The 13,948-nt window shown below is 45.6% G+C and overlaps 1 protein-coding gene across 3 annotated transcripts in view; it reads left to right on the forward strand.

Annotated features, from left to right (window-relative positions):
- Positions 1-13,948, forward strand: part of LOC311241494 (nesprin-2-like) — a 292,203-nt gene that overhangs the window by 117,910 nt on the left and 160,345 nt on the right. The window lies entirely within an intron of this gene.

The following is a 13,948-nucleotide window of genomic DNA, read 5'->3' on the forward strand; positions in this document are numbered from 1 at the left end:
GTGTTTGTACCTTTCTGAATGTATTGTGTGTGTGTGTGTGTGTACCTCTCTGAATGTACTGTGTGTGTGTGTGTCTGTACCTGTGTGTGTGTGTGTGTATGTGTGTGTGTACCTTTCTGAATGTACTATGTGGGGAGAATTCACAAAGAATGGATTGCGTGGCGTCAATAGCACCCTTAACTGCGTGCGATTAGCGCTATCTGCTCCGTCTTTGCAACTTATTCACTAAAGATATTTCGCGGATGATATACTAGTGCAAACACGCCTATAGGTGTGCAATTTGCTCCTGATTTGCTCCAGAGCAGTTTGCACCTGGCAGCGCTGTTGGCGGATATCAGGAAGGGAAAAAAAATAAACCCTAAATGAGACGGACATAACAGTATTTTTTACCATTTGTATTTTGTTTATTTCGTATTGTATTTAGTTTATTTCGTAATGCTTGCTTAACACATTGTGCGCCATAAACGGCGTAAGTCGTTATTGCCCGCCATGCGTTGAACGCCAACAACGGCGTAAATAGTTTTTGGGATCAATATTTCATTTTTTCGCCATGGCATTCATAATTCATCCAGCCTCCCTCCGGACTGCAGCGGCACCCTGTCTGAGATTGCAACGCCTCAATACACATAGACCCAAACCTTAGCTTTAAAAATCACATAAAAAAAGTCTGCAATAAGGTAAAGTTCAGCCTATCAAACTTCAGGTACATAAGAAACTTCCTTTCAATTGAGGCAGCAAAGCTATATTTTCAATGGTTTTTTCCCACATCACATACTGTTTGATAACCTGGTCCAATTCACATTCCACCATTCTGAAACCACTTCAATCACTATACAAACAAGGAATAAAAATTCTAGACAATAAACCATTCAGGTACCATCATTGTCACATTCTAAAAAAATATAATCTACTCAGTTGGGAAAACCTGACTCTATATCAAAACGTCTGTCTAGTTTTTAAAATAAAGTGTGGATTGGCTCCTCCTCCTTTGTCCGGTTTCATCAACCTCAAGTCTGCCTCAACCAGGAACACTAGAGGTGCGGCAAGGGGGGACTGTACAATCCCTTTCAAAAAAAGTTTATTTGGCCAGGCCGTCTTTTCATACAGAGCATCCCACCAATGGAACTCAATTCCTCAAACAATTACCATTCATTCAAGTGCAGGGTTAGGGAATGGCTCATTGAAAACCAGCACTGTCAACACTGAGGTGTCTGTGTGTGTGTGGATATGGTGCATCTGTCTATGTCTGGGTCTCTTAATATGTCATGATGTGCTGTGTCCATGACTGTATTGTGACCTGTATCCCTATCGTATGTCTATGTGCTTTTGTTGTGTTTTTATTCTAATGTTATTTATCTTGATTTTATTCTGTTTTTATTGCTAACCCTTTTTTTACACAGGATTTTAGCCTGTACCTTCTGGCAGGGGGACTGCCAGGCTGCCAGGCATCAAGACCCCACCAGGCGGTCACTTAGTGACACCGCCCCCCACATCGCCAGCGTATTCGGATAGGGCCCCTCCAAGAGCGGGCCCTTTCCCCCCAATAGTACACCGCCTGGCACACTGACCCTGCAGAACAGGCAGTCAGCATGGCCGTAAGCACTCAAAAAAGTCCAACCAACGGAAGCAGGCAGCGCATCGGGGAAACCAGGCAGCAGGCTGTAACCTGAGCCTGGAGCACTGCGGACGAGACAGGCGCCAAAGGAGTCAACTGAAAACAGCCCCCCCGGCGGAAGGGGCGTATGCTGGCATTGTTGAGCACCATGACAAAGCCTCCATTAAAAAAAAAACACCCAGAGGGGTCGAGGCAGAGAAGGCTGACACGATTGGCAGACGTCATGAACGTGCAGGGGCACACTCAACCGGGTAACCCGGGAGTTGACTCTGCTCCAACACACCAGGGAATCAACCACCCTCTCGGTACACAGACGGTGGTTGTTCCTATAACCCCTCAAGAAAAAACTCCAACACACCTGCGGGTATACACTGGCTATACCGCAGTACAAGTGTTTCAGTTTCCAAAAAAGGGTTATTCCAGGCCTACGGGTCGACGAAACATTACTTCGGACCGGGCCCAGCGGCTCGGGAAGCACACAGGGTTACCAGAGGAGGTCCAAAAGACCACCCCCAACAGCCCCCTATTCGCCACGCGTGAGAGAGGAGCGAAAATAATGGAGAACCAGCCCTAAGCTCACTGCACTTGGTATTCCCAGGCGGTCTCCCAACCAAGTACTAACCAGGACTGAACCTGCTTAGCTTCCGAGATCGGATGAGATCGGGCGTGTACAGGTTGGTATGGCCGTAAGCCATTACGATAGTGCAGAGTACAACATGTACCCAACAAAGGGTCTCCATAACGCCTAACCCTGTGACACCCGGGCCGACCCGGCATTTTTCCCCCTGAAAAAAGCACAAGTCCCTCAGGGTACCAGAACAGCAGATCTGCATCCCCGGCGGACAACGGGTTAACTGACCTGGACCAGCGCGACCAGACCAGTCCCGTGCCCTAACCACGCCGACATGCCCACTCCAGAAGAGGGGGTAGGTATGCGTGTTGATCTAAAACATGAAAAGAGGGCGCCACCCAGACGGTCCCATTTGGACCGCGCTCAGTGGCACACCCCAAGGGCGTGAGACCCCTCTACCTATGTTCTGATCTATTCCGTTAACATCCCCCAGATATGAACGAGAATTCATCGAGACAACCTAGTAAACTGGCGCTCGGAAGAGACAAAACTCCATCCCAGTTGCCCTATAAAAACGCTGTTTTAATAACGAGCAACCAAGGCGCACTTAGCCCCTGCGTGATCCTTAACAGAAAAACCCCGAGCCAGCACTATGTATGCGTCGAGACCCAAACACATCAATGGATAGTCTAGCAAGACACCAAACATTGTTCCTCCAAGTCGCCTGGGAGAACGACACAGAGCCGTCGTGCTTCATGTTCCTTCCTCTTTTTATTTAAAGAAAGAAACACAGACTGACATGAATCCCACGTGACGCAGCTGAGGGTAATTTTTTTTTACATTTTTATATCCCACCACCCTCGCCACAGGGAGGAGACGGAAATCCCCAGAGAGACTTCCCACGCGAGCTGTATAGATTGAAAAGAATATATTGCAACATTGAGCTATGTAACACTTGGGTTAGGGCTCTCCGAGGAGGAGGCACTGAACCAATACACACTCAATAATCGAATTGAATCGAATACACAAACAATAGAGCAGAACTCCTTTTTGAAGTTCTACTCACCTTGACAATCTGAGGAGGAGGCTCTGAAACTCTGAGGAGGCTCCCTCACAGGGAAGGAGAGTCCGAACTCACAGAAGGCACTTCTCCCCGAGGAGGAGCTTTGTGAGGAGGAGCTCTGACAACTCCCTGAAACAGATCCATAACATGGACCTGAACAACCCACGGAAGTCTTACCAACAGACTATAGAGTACGCTCAGTGACATACTCTATGGCGGGGGAATTTCCGCGGTGCACACGCCCAATCTTCCAGGGCATGGGACCAGGAAACTCCCCCCCCCCCCCCCCCCCCCCCCTCTTACCCTGTAACGTGCCGAACAGCAACGTGACAGGAACCTTGAAGGACAGGAGGTTTTAACCCCTGACCAATCAGAAAAGGGGAGGAAAGGATTACCAGTTCACCCCTTTACGACCCCACACCCATGATACGATGTAATGACAAGTAGAGCATGACACAGTCATAGCCTGCTACATGAAGCATCGAACAGCCTCACATAGCTCATGTGCTAACCTGCTATCTGATTTTTACTAAGGAAAAAACACAGAACAGAGAGGGCCCCCTTTAAGAGCCCCGGTACCAGACTTACACGCTTCTGTGGGCCAACCTAACCCAGTTGTAGATCACAAGACACACACAACCCTTCATCACAACAAAAAATGGCAAAAGTACACTCTTGCTACAGAGGAACGCCGTTTTTCATAACGAGAGAATACAGAATCCTCGATTATGTATTGGCCACAGGCCTTGCTAAGCACACATGATAAGTGAAAAAATTGTTTCTCAAGCGGAAAGCACAACCCCAGCAATTAAGCTGAGGGTTACATCGTATCCCCACAAACACAGTGACACAATATATTGTAACAACATGTCTGAGAGGAGGGGGGGAAGCCCCAGGGAACCGGGGGGATCACCCCTCCTTCCTTACCCTTGATACGACCAAGTTGAACAGGTAACCCTGTTAATATGTGAACACACTGTTCATTGTCATTACAGGCTGAGAAAAGAATTCATTCCTCAATCACATGTCACTAAGCATAGCTTCATAGGTTAATTAACCCCCTTAGTTGTGAGTTCACGTTACATGAACACACATGTTCTCATCACAACTAACCAGATCATTTTTACACATGTAAACAACAACCCGATTTCTATGGAGAGAGAAGCTATACCAGTGACAAGACAATTCACACACAACACGCGTTGTATCCTCAATGTATTGCAGCAACACACGTTTTGGAAAACATCGTTATTACAAAACATTTAGAAGGGAAGGAAAGAAGAAGTGTTTAAAGTCCGGTCGGAACTCCTACCCTGAGCGCAGGCCAAGAGAACTGCAATCTGGTTAACGGGACACCGAAGTTGAACACGGCATCTCCTGTGTTGGCGACGAGGGTAACGTCGCTGCGCCACCCAGCCGCTATGTTTTTCTCCATGTTGACGCAGTCCTCGCTGGCAGGGCTCCCGGTGTAGGTTCGACTAACATCCTCTGTCAAAGATGACGTCGTAGTCAGAGTGTTTTAAGGCATGTTATAGTCATAGCAACGTTCAACAGTGTAGCATTAAGCTAACAGCCGCTCTCGACTGATAGCAACAAGCTAACGTTTCCTAGCCTAGTGACACAACGGGCTAGCGCCGCAGCTAACAGCTGACTGGCTAACAGGTAGGCCACAACTAGCACGCAAGCTAAGCAGCTATCACCTGAACTGTACACAGCGACATAACAAGCCACACTTCAGACAGGCCGCCGTCTGAAACCCTCCTCATCCTTTAAGAGAGAAGAGAAAAAGAAATGTCAACACAGTTTACAACAGTGATTTTACCAGACATACGGCGGAGCCGGCACAAGTCCCATCTGGGCTGCAGCCGACTTGAACATGGATCTTCCGATAACGAACATCCATGCCCACATTTCCTCGTTTAGGGTGTACTTCCACTCAAGTGAAAGATGGGGCCTGCACGGGACAGAGAAGCATCCGCTTGTCCAGAGAATCCTGGGTTCACCAGGTCCTGGTCGCGGCCCACTAGTTGACCATCATGGGCTTCAGACCAAGATCCTCCGCCGTCGCCTAAGAGGCCGAACAGAGGACCCTAATATGGGGCCGGCTTTCGTAAAAATGGTCAGCTAGCCCCCATAGCACTAACAGACAACTGGCGCTCGCAAGCAAAACATTACTCACCCAGGCTCGAAAACAACCAGTCCCTCACAACAGACGGTGCCTTCCACAGTCCAGCTGTATAACCGGAGGTTCAATTACCTATCCAGCCGCATCAAGGAGGACTGCCGATGGGGAGTATATCAGCGACGCGAGCCCCTAATACGAAAAAAACTGTGGAGATTTAGAATGATCATCATCTTCCAGACACTCCAGTGACGAAGACAATATCGCCGTATTTTCTCGAAAATAGTGAGAGAGAAAATAAAGATATAATGTCAACGTATCTCCTTGTTCTTCTGTTTCTGCTTATGTAGGCAGCAGATGGGGGTGTGGTCAGATGGATGTTGGTATGTAAAGGTACATTTAGAAATTTATTCAGTGAATATCCACTGAAGCGAGATATATGCAACTGATGCTGAGCGGAGCCATAATGAAATAGAACTAGCGTATAATATTAAAAAAGTTATAGCCCTGCAAAGAAGGTAAACATCTCCATAGGCTTACAGCGCTGGTAGACTGGGTATAATGATGGGCACAATCAGTGGCGGCTCTACCACTAGGGGCGCTAGGGCGCCGACCCACCTGTTAATTGAGAGAAGAAGAAAAAAAAACTTTTTAGTTTTTTGTTTTATAGCCCTATAAATAATATAAACATGTTTAAAATGAATAATATTTACTCATTTTAAGTATGTTTGTGTTTCCAATGCACAATATAACTTAATTTTACAAAGATTAATAATAGTTTTCCTGAACAGGAAGTGACGATTCTGTCTGATATAGACCTTTTCATTACATAGCCGCAGGCATTTCTCCTCGCCGTATTTCTCTCTGGGCTAGGCGCAATTGCGCCTGGAGTGCGCGTGCCCGCCGTGCACTGGTTCATCGCTGTATCCGTCGCAGCCACGTGCTTTGCGTTGAATATGATGTATTATGATGGAACTCTGGCGCTGGTTTGAAACGACCTAGCAAGCAGCCGAGCATCTAAAAGCTCTCTGATTGGCCGACGCGGTACTTTCCGTAACCGCAGTTTGCAACATGATGTCTTGGAGCGTGATGGCAAGTTCTTTCAACGGTTAGGCTTAGGCACTCTTTCAAAGTTGGTTACGGTTAGAGTTTGTCTTAGAGGGCGATAGAACACCAGGTAGTTTGCAGGCTGTTCGAGGCGGAAATGGACAAAGACACAGCTCTTCACTCACACAGTACTTGTTGGCTAACAGCAAGCTATGGATGCAGTGTGGAGGGACGTGCATGGACAATGAATGGACATCAACACAGGCTGGATGGACAATGCCATGGAGTGGATATACTTTATCAACAAGCCAACAACAAGGTAGATTAGCGATCTTAACTCTAGTTTAATACATGATACGTTGTCTTAGCTTTCAGCTAACGTTAGCTACTGCTAGCTGTTAGCTCCGTTATCTTAGCTGGCCACTTTTATAATTACTGCATGGAAACGGAGTAACGTTAACGTTTAAACGTTATGTCGAGGTCATACAATACTACAGTCGACATAAGGTTAACGTTACCCCGTTTCCATGAAGTGTTTAAATAGCAGCAATCTTGTTGAAAATGTAACTTTACTAAAATGCTCTCTCTCTCTCTCTCTCTCTCTCTCTCTCTCTCTCTCTCTCTCTCTAATTTCGCCGCGTGTGGGGCATAACCACTCAGACAATGAATGGTAACTTGTTTAAAATGACGAGATATACAAATGTGGTTATTATTGGATCTGATCTTATGAGAATGGCGCTGCAACGACCGGCTGCCTTTCTGTTCGCTCCGTCGAGACTGTGCTTACTTTTGTTAATATTTATAGTTTTAAGAGTTTTGTCTGTACCAACAGTAGGTGCATTTAATGTGTATGACCATCAGTCACTTATAGACATCGGATTACGGGAAACTTACCGATTGGATTACTCACTGGACCAGCTTTCCGAACCGCAACAATGGCCTGAGGAGATTCTCCGGAGAATGGGACCAGATCCTGATCCCGGGAACAAAGGAACCAGACGGCGTGGGAAGAGAGCTGGGATCCGTAACAGGCTGAGATCCAGACGCCACCGAACGCCATTACCCAGTATATTGCTAGCCAATGTACAATCAATTGACAATAAATTGGACGATATCCGAGCAAGGATTCAATACCAAAGAGACGTCAGAGACTGCAACGTTCTCTGTTTCACCGAGACGTGGCTGGCGCCGGACGTTCCAGACCACGCAATCCAACCGGCCGAACACTTCTTTATCCACCGCAAGGATCGTACAGCAGAGTCCGGTAAACAACGTGGAGGAGGTATTGCCTTCATGTTTAACAACAATTGGAGCGATCCAACTAACGTGAAGGAATTATCCAACCACTGCTGCCCAGACCTGGAATATATAACCATCAAGTGTCGTCCTTTCTTCCTCCCGAGGGAGTTAACGGCGATCATCCTTGTAGGAGTGTATATTCCACCGCAAGCCAGTAACAACGTCACGCTCTCCAGACTCCACGACGAGGTAAATAGAATACAAGCGGCGAACGTTAACGCCGCCATTTTAGTGCTGGGTGATTTCAATAGCGCCAATCTGAGAAAGGTATTACCTGACTTCTATCAGCATGTGACTTGCAACACCAGAGGCGGTAACATCCTAGATCACTGTTACACGCAATTTAAAGGTGGCTACAAGGCTCATTCTGATAGTGGCTTTGGTAAATCAGATCACACGTCCATTTTTCTTTCACCAATGTACAAACAGAGAATCAAAAGTACTCCTGTAGTCTCGCGAGAGGTGCAGAAATGGGATTTGACGTCAGAGGAGACGCTCCAGTCTGCGTTTGACTGCACAGACTGGATCGTTTTCCACGACACAGATAACATTAATGTCTACACGGAGACAGTGCTGGACTATGTTTGTACTTTGGTGGAAGAAACAATCCCCACTACCAAAATGAGAGTTTACCCAAATCAAAAACCCTGGGTAGACAAATCCGTCCGTGAAGCTCTGAGAGAGCGCACCAAAGCATACAACAACGGCCTAGTGGCAGGCAACATGAATGACCACAAGGTGGCGCGATACAACGTAAGGAGGACAGTGTCAGAGGCCAAACGGCGCTACAGGGATAAAATTGAACTCCAGTTTGAACAAGCTGACTCTAGAGCTATGTGGCAGGGGCTCAAAACGATGACAGACTACAAAGGCGCCTCCCTCAAACTGAACAGTGACATCTCCTTAGCAAATGACCTCAATACCTTCTATGCGAGGTTTGATGCTGGTAATAACAACACCAGCTCACAAGCCACGGCAATGGGGGGGGGGGTCGGCTGCTGATGGAGGCGCAGTGTTCAGGGTAACAGAGCATGAGGTGAGGCGGACCTTTAAAAAAGTGAATATCAGGAAGGCAGCAGGTCCGGACGGCATCCCCGGCCGCGTCCTAAAAGTCTGTGCCGACCAACTGGCCCCAGTATTCACTGACATATTTAACCTGTCCTTAGAACAGGCTGTCATCCCCACCTGCCTGAAGAAGTCCACTATTATCCCTGTACCCAAAAAATCCAAGCCTGCTTGCCTCAACGACTACCGCCCTGTAGCTCTCACCTCCATAGCCATGAAGTGCTTTGAGAAGCTAGTAAAGGGCTACATCTGCTCCTCCCTCCCCATCAACATGGACCCCCTGCAATTTGCATACCGCCCCAACAGGTCCACGGAGGACGCCATAGCCCATGTGCTGCACACAGCAGCATCACACCTGGACAAGAGGCAGGGGAACTATGTGAGAATGCTATTCATCGACTACAGCTCGGCATTCAATACCATAGTCCCCTCCATACTCATAGCCAAGCTCAGGGACCTGGGCTTGAACTATGACCTCTGCCAGTGGGTCTTGGACTTCCTGACTGGCAGACCCCAGGTGGTGAGAGCAGGCAACTGCACCTCCTCATCCATCACCCTCAACATAGGGGCCCCCCAGGGCTGTGTTCTGAGTCCCCTCCTCTACTCCCTGTACACACACGACTGTGTGGCTCAGCGGAGTAGCAATACAATCATCAAATTTGCTGACGACACAGTGGTGGTGGGCCTGATCTCTGCCAACGACGAGAGGGCCTACCTGGAAGAGGTCAAGGTCCTGGCGGGATGGTGCCAGGAAAACAGCCTCTCCCTGAACGTCAGCAAAACAAAGGAGATGATTGTGGACTTCAGGAGGTCGGGGGTCAAGGACTACAGCCCCCTCAGCATCGACGGGGCACCGGTTGAGAGAGTCAACAGCTTTAAGTACCTCGGAGCAACACATTTTGCTGGGCGATTAATTGCCCCCGAAAATATCGCGATAAGCGATATTATTGCGACCGGTTCGATTTTTTTTTTTTTTTTTTTTTTTTTTTATTTCCCAAAAGTTCTTAATTTTCTTTTAAAAATTCACAAATATAATGATAATAGCATAATAATGCAAGGACACAGTTTCAAAGTGCAATAAACTTTTATTTAACATTGCACTGTAATAAAAAACAATATATAAAATGGACTCTGTCTCTGTTGGCAAAAATTGCACTTGAATAAAAAACAACCAAAAACTATAAATAAAATGGACTCTCAGCCTCTGTTCACAAAAATGCACTGTAATAAAAAACAAAAACAATATATAAAATGGACTCTCAGCCTCTGTTAACAAAAATGCACTGTAATAAAAAACAATATATAAAATGGACTCCGTCTCTGTTGGCAAAAATTGCACTTGAATAAAAAACAAATAAAATGGACTCTCAGCCTCTTAACAAAAATGCACTGTAATAAACACAAAAACAATAAATAAAATGGACTCTCAGTCTCTGTTAGCAAACATTGCACTTGAATAAAAAAACACACACAACCAAAAACAATAAATCAAGTCTCTGTAACAATGTATTGCACAGTTTGCACTTAAATAAATATTACACATTAGGCACAGATGAGAGTCATACATTCCTTAACAGGCAACACTGCCAATCCAGTTACAGTAGGAGTACCTTTGTAAAAAAAAAGAAAAGTGCAGAATAACGACATAAAAATACTTGATATTAATCAAAGCAGCCAGATGCATCAACAGATGCATCAACAAACAAATAAAATGGACTCTCAGCCTCTTAACAAAAATGCACTGTAATAAACACAAAAACAATAAATAAAATGGACTCTCAGTCTGTTAGCAAACATTGCACTTGATTCGAATAAAAAAACACACACAACCAAAAACAATAAATCAAGTCTCTGTAAAAATGTATTGCACAGTTTGCACTTAAATAAATATTACACATTAGGCACAGATGAGAGTCATACATTCCTTAACAGGCAACACTGCCAATCCAGTTACAGTAGGAGTACCTTTGTAAAAAAAAAAAAAGGTGCAGGATAACGACATAAAAATACTTGATATTAATCAAAGCAGCCAGATGCATCAACAGATGCATCAACAAACAAATAAAATGGACTCTCAGCCTCTTAACAAAAATGCACTGTAATAAACACAAAAACAATAAATAAAATGGACTCTCAGTCTGTTAGCAAACATTGCACTTGATTCGAATAAAAAAACACACACAACCAAAAACAATAAATCAAGTCTCTGTAAAAATGTATTGCACAGTTTGCACTTAAATAAATATTACACATTAGGCACAGATGAGAGTCATACATTCCTTAACAGGCAACACTGCCAATCCAGTTACAGTAGGAGTACCTTTGTAAAAAAAAAAAAAAAAAAAAGTGCAGAATAACGACATAAAAATACTTGATATTAATCAAAGCAGCCAGATGCATCAACAGGCCATGTGCAAATCTGTAGCTACTTCAGTTTGGCAGATTTCTAGCAAGAAACACCAACATGTTGACGTTGTGTGGTTTAAGGCAGGATCTCTGAGGAGTAGCGATGTTGCCAGCTGTGCTAAACATTCTCTCTGAGCTGGTGCTTGTTGCACAAATGCACATGTATTTTTGTGCTAATTTGGCCATCAAAGGATACCTTCTTTGATTATCACGCCACCACATCAAGGGATCAGAAGATGCATCAAGTGCATCTTCTTGGAGAAACTTGGTCAGCTCTGCATCAGCCTGCACTCTTTTTGGAACTCCAGCCTGGGCCTGACCTGTTCTTCTGTTTTGAAGAAGGTCACTCAGCTTCTTCTTCTTGGCGGCTGCAGCAGGAGCTTCATCATTTCCTCCAGCAGCTGCAGCTCTGGTACTTTCTCCACTTCCTTCTGGCTCTTTTAAGTCCAGTAGTTCTTGCACAAGTTGAAGTTTGACATCATCCAATGCCTCTGCCTCCTCCATGCTGCCACGGTACCTTGGATCTAAGATGGTGGCCTTTCTCAGCAGGTCTTGGATTGCAGGTGACTTGTATTTTCCAGTCAGGACCCTGCACATGTTTTCTTTGATAGTGGCTGTCAGTGCAGTGTCATCGGGGCCTGGAGAGAGAAGGTCACCTTTAATCAGTTCCAGCACAGGCTTAACTGAGGACACTGTGACATTTTTCTCCTGAGAGGATGTCTGTCAAGTCAGCCACTGGTTTCATTGCTGCGTTGATGGACTCCAACACAGCAACATCCTGCCAGGTTGGGTTGAGGTGGCCATGTTTTCGGTCTTGAACCAGGACACTTCTTATGGCTGGGAGTTGCTCCAGCACCCTCTCTATCATCTTCTGCTTAGTGCCCCATCGTGTGGCAACATCCTGTGGGAAAGATAATATTGTTCTTTTTCATTAGTTAGTCTATATCAACATTCTTAAACAAATACTACCTTTTACATTTCCATTATTTATCATTAATCATTTGTACATGTTATAATATTTTTATATTCTATATTCATATTTCTTTATTATATTGGCCAGTTCATACTTTTAAAAGAGACTACTACTAGGGTCTCGATTCTACTGGTTACACACACACACACACACACTCTCATGAAAGTACAGACAATACAGGCTACTATAAAGTTAGATTATATAATGTAAAATAAAAATAACTTTAAATATTTTGTGTTGCAAATTAAACTATCATTAAACATCACTCACCAGTACTAGACTGTGTTGGGGGAGATTATTCTCACTCTGTGCCTTCCTCAGTTCTCTCCTCTTCAGCCAGCTCATGTTGAATGTGTTGACCAGACTTCTGCAGACACCCATGGCACGTGCTGTCCGATCTTTGTCACTGTCCAGACCATGGGACACAGCAAGGTGGAGGTTGTGGCCAAAGCAATTGAGCCATGGCCAGCCAAGGTCCCTTATTGCAGCCATAATGTTAGGACCATTGTCTGTAGTCATGCAGGCTAGCTTGTGTTCATCCAGTCCCCATTCTGCTAAAGCAGACTTAAGGTTTTCTCCAAGGTTGTCAGCAGTGTGGTTTTCAGGGACATATCTGGTCTCTAAACACTTGGAGTGAAGGGTCCAGTCAGCACTTATGTAGTGAATGGTCAAGCTCATGTAGGGGGTCATATTTGAGCTTGACCACATATCTGTAGTGGCAGAGTAAAAAGAGACGTCTTTGACCTCCTTTAATATTGCGTCTTTCACGCTGTTGTAAAGTTGTGGAATTGCTGTTTGTGAGACGTATGTTCTCCCTGGCAGTTCGTACTGGCTGTCAAACGTTTGGAGCATTCGTCGAAATGCCGGCTTGTCCACAGTGTTAAATGGCTGCATGTCTTTAGCGATGAAGCTAATTACACTCTCCGTGAGCGCGCACCATTTTGCGCTGTCCCGTTTATATTTACTTTGTCGGCCAAACGCACCAGTGAGTGTCGACTGTCGGGAAGAAGAGGGAGCTGTTTTTTTCCCCAGCTCGGCATACTGGAGGGGGTGGTTGTGCTTCAGATGCAGATGCAAGTTTGTCGTGTTAGCCCGTTTAGTTGCTACTTTTTTTAAACAAATTCGACATACCGGCTCGTTGACGTTACAAGGTTCACCTCGCTCATTTCCTTTGAATCCAAAATGTTCCCACACTGCGGCGGTAGCATTTGGCTTTGCAACCAATTCCATTGTTTTCCCTCTAGTCTCCAAATCTCCACTCGGGTTTGTTTACTGTTGGCCAGAGCCAGATGTTGTAGCGTGCGCTACACGTTGTTGTTGTCTGTCTGAGCACATGTAATGCCAGTGGCCCGGCGCCCCGCCTCCTCACACAGAGAAGAGGTTTTGGTTCCGCCTCACAAACGCGCAAATAGCAATTAATCGCTCCCGTCAAAATCATCGCATTCATTTTAATTATTGCGGCAATTAATCGATTTATTGCTTATCGCGGCAGGCCTAGTTGAGAGAGTCAACAGCTTTAAGTACCTCGGAGCCTACATATCCGAGGACTTGACATGGACCACACACATTGACAGTGTTGTGAAGAAGGCACGACAACGCCTCTACTTCCTCAGGCGCCTAAGGAAGTTCCAAGTCAGTCAGAAGATCCTTAAGAACTTCTACTCATGTACAATAGAGAGCATCTTGACTGGCAACATCACCTCCTGGTTTGGGAATAGCACTGCACAAGACCGAAGCAGACTACAAAGAGTGACGCGTTCAGCCGAACGCACAATTGGAGGGGGGCT

Source organism: Notolepis coatsorum (assembly GCF_963971535.1).
Source record: "Notolepis coatsorum genome assembly, chromosome: 1".
NCBI lineage: Eukaryota > Metazoa > Chordata > Actinopteri > Aulopiformes > Paralepididae > Notolepis > Notolepis coatsorum.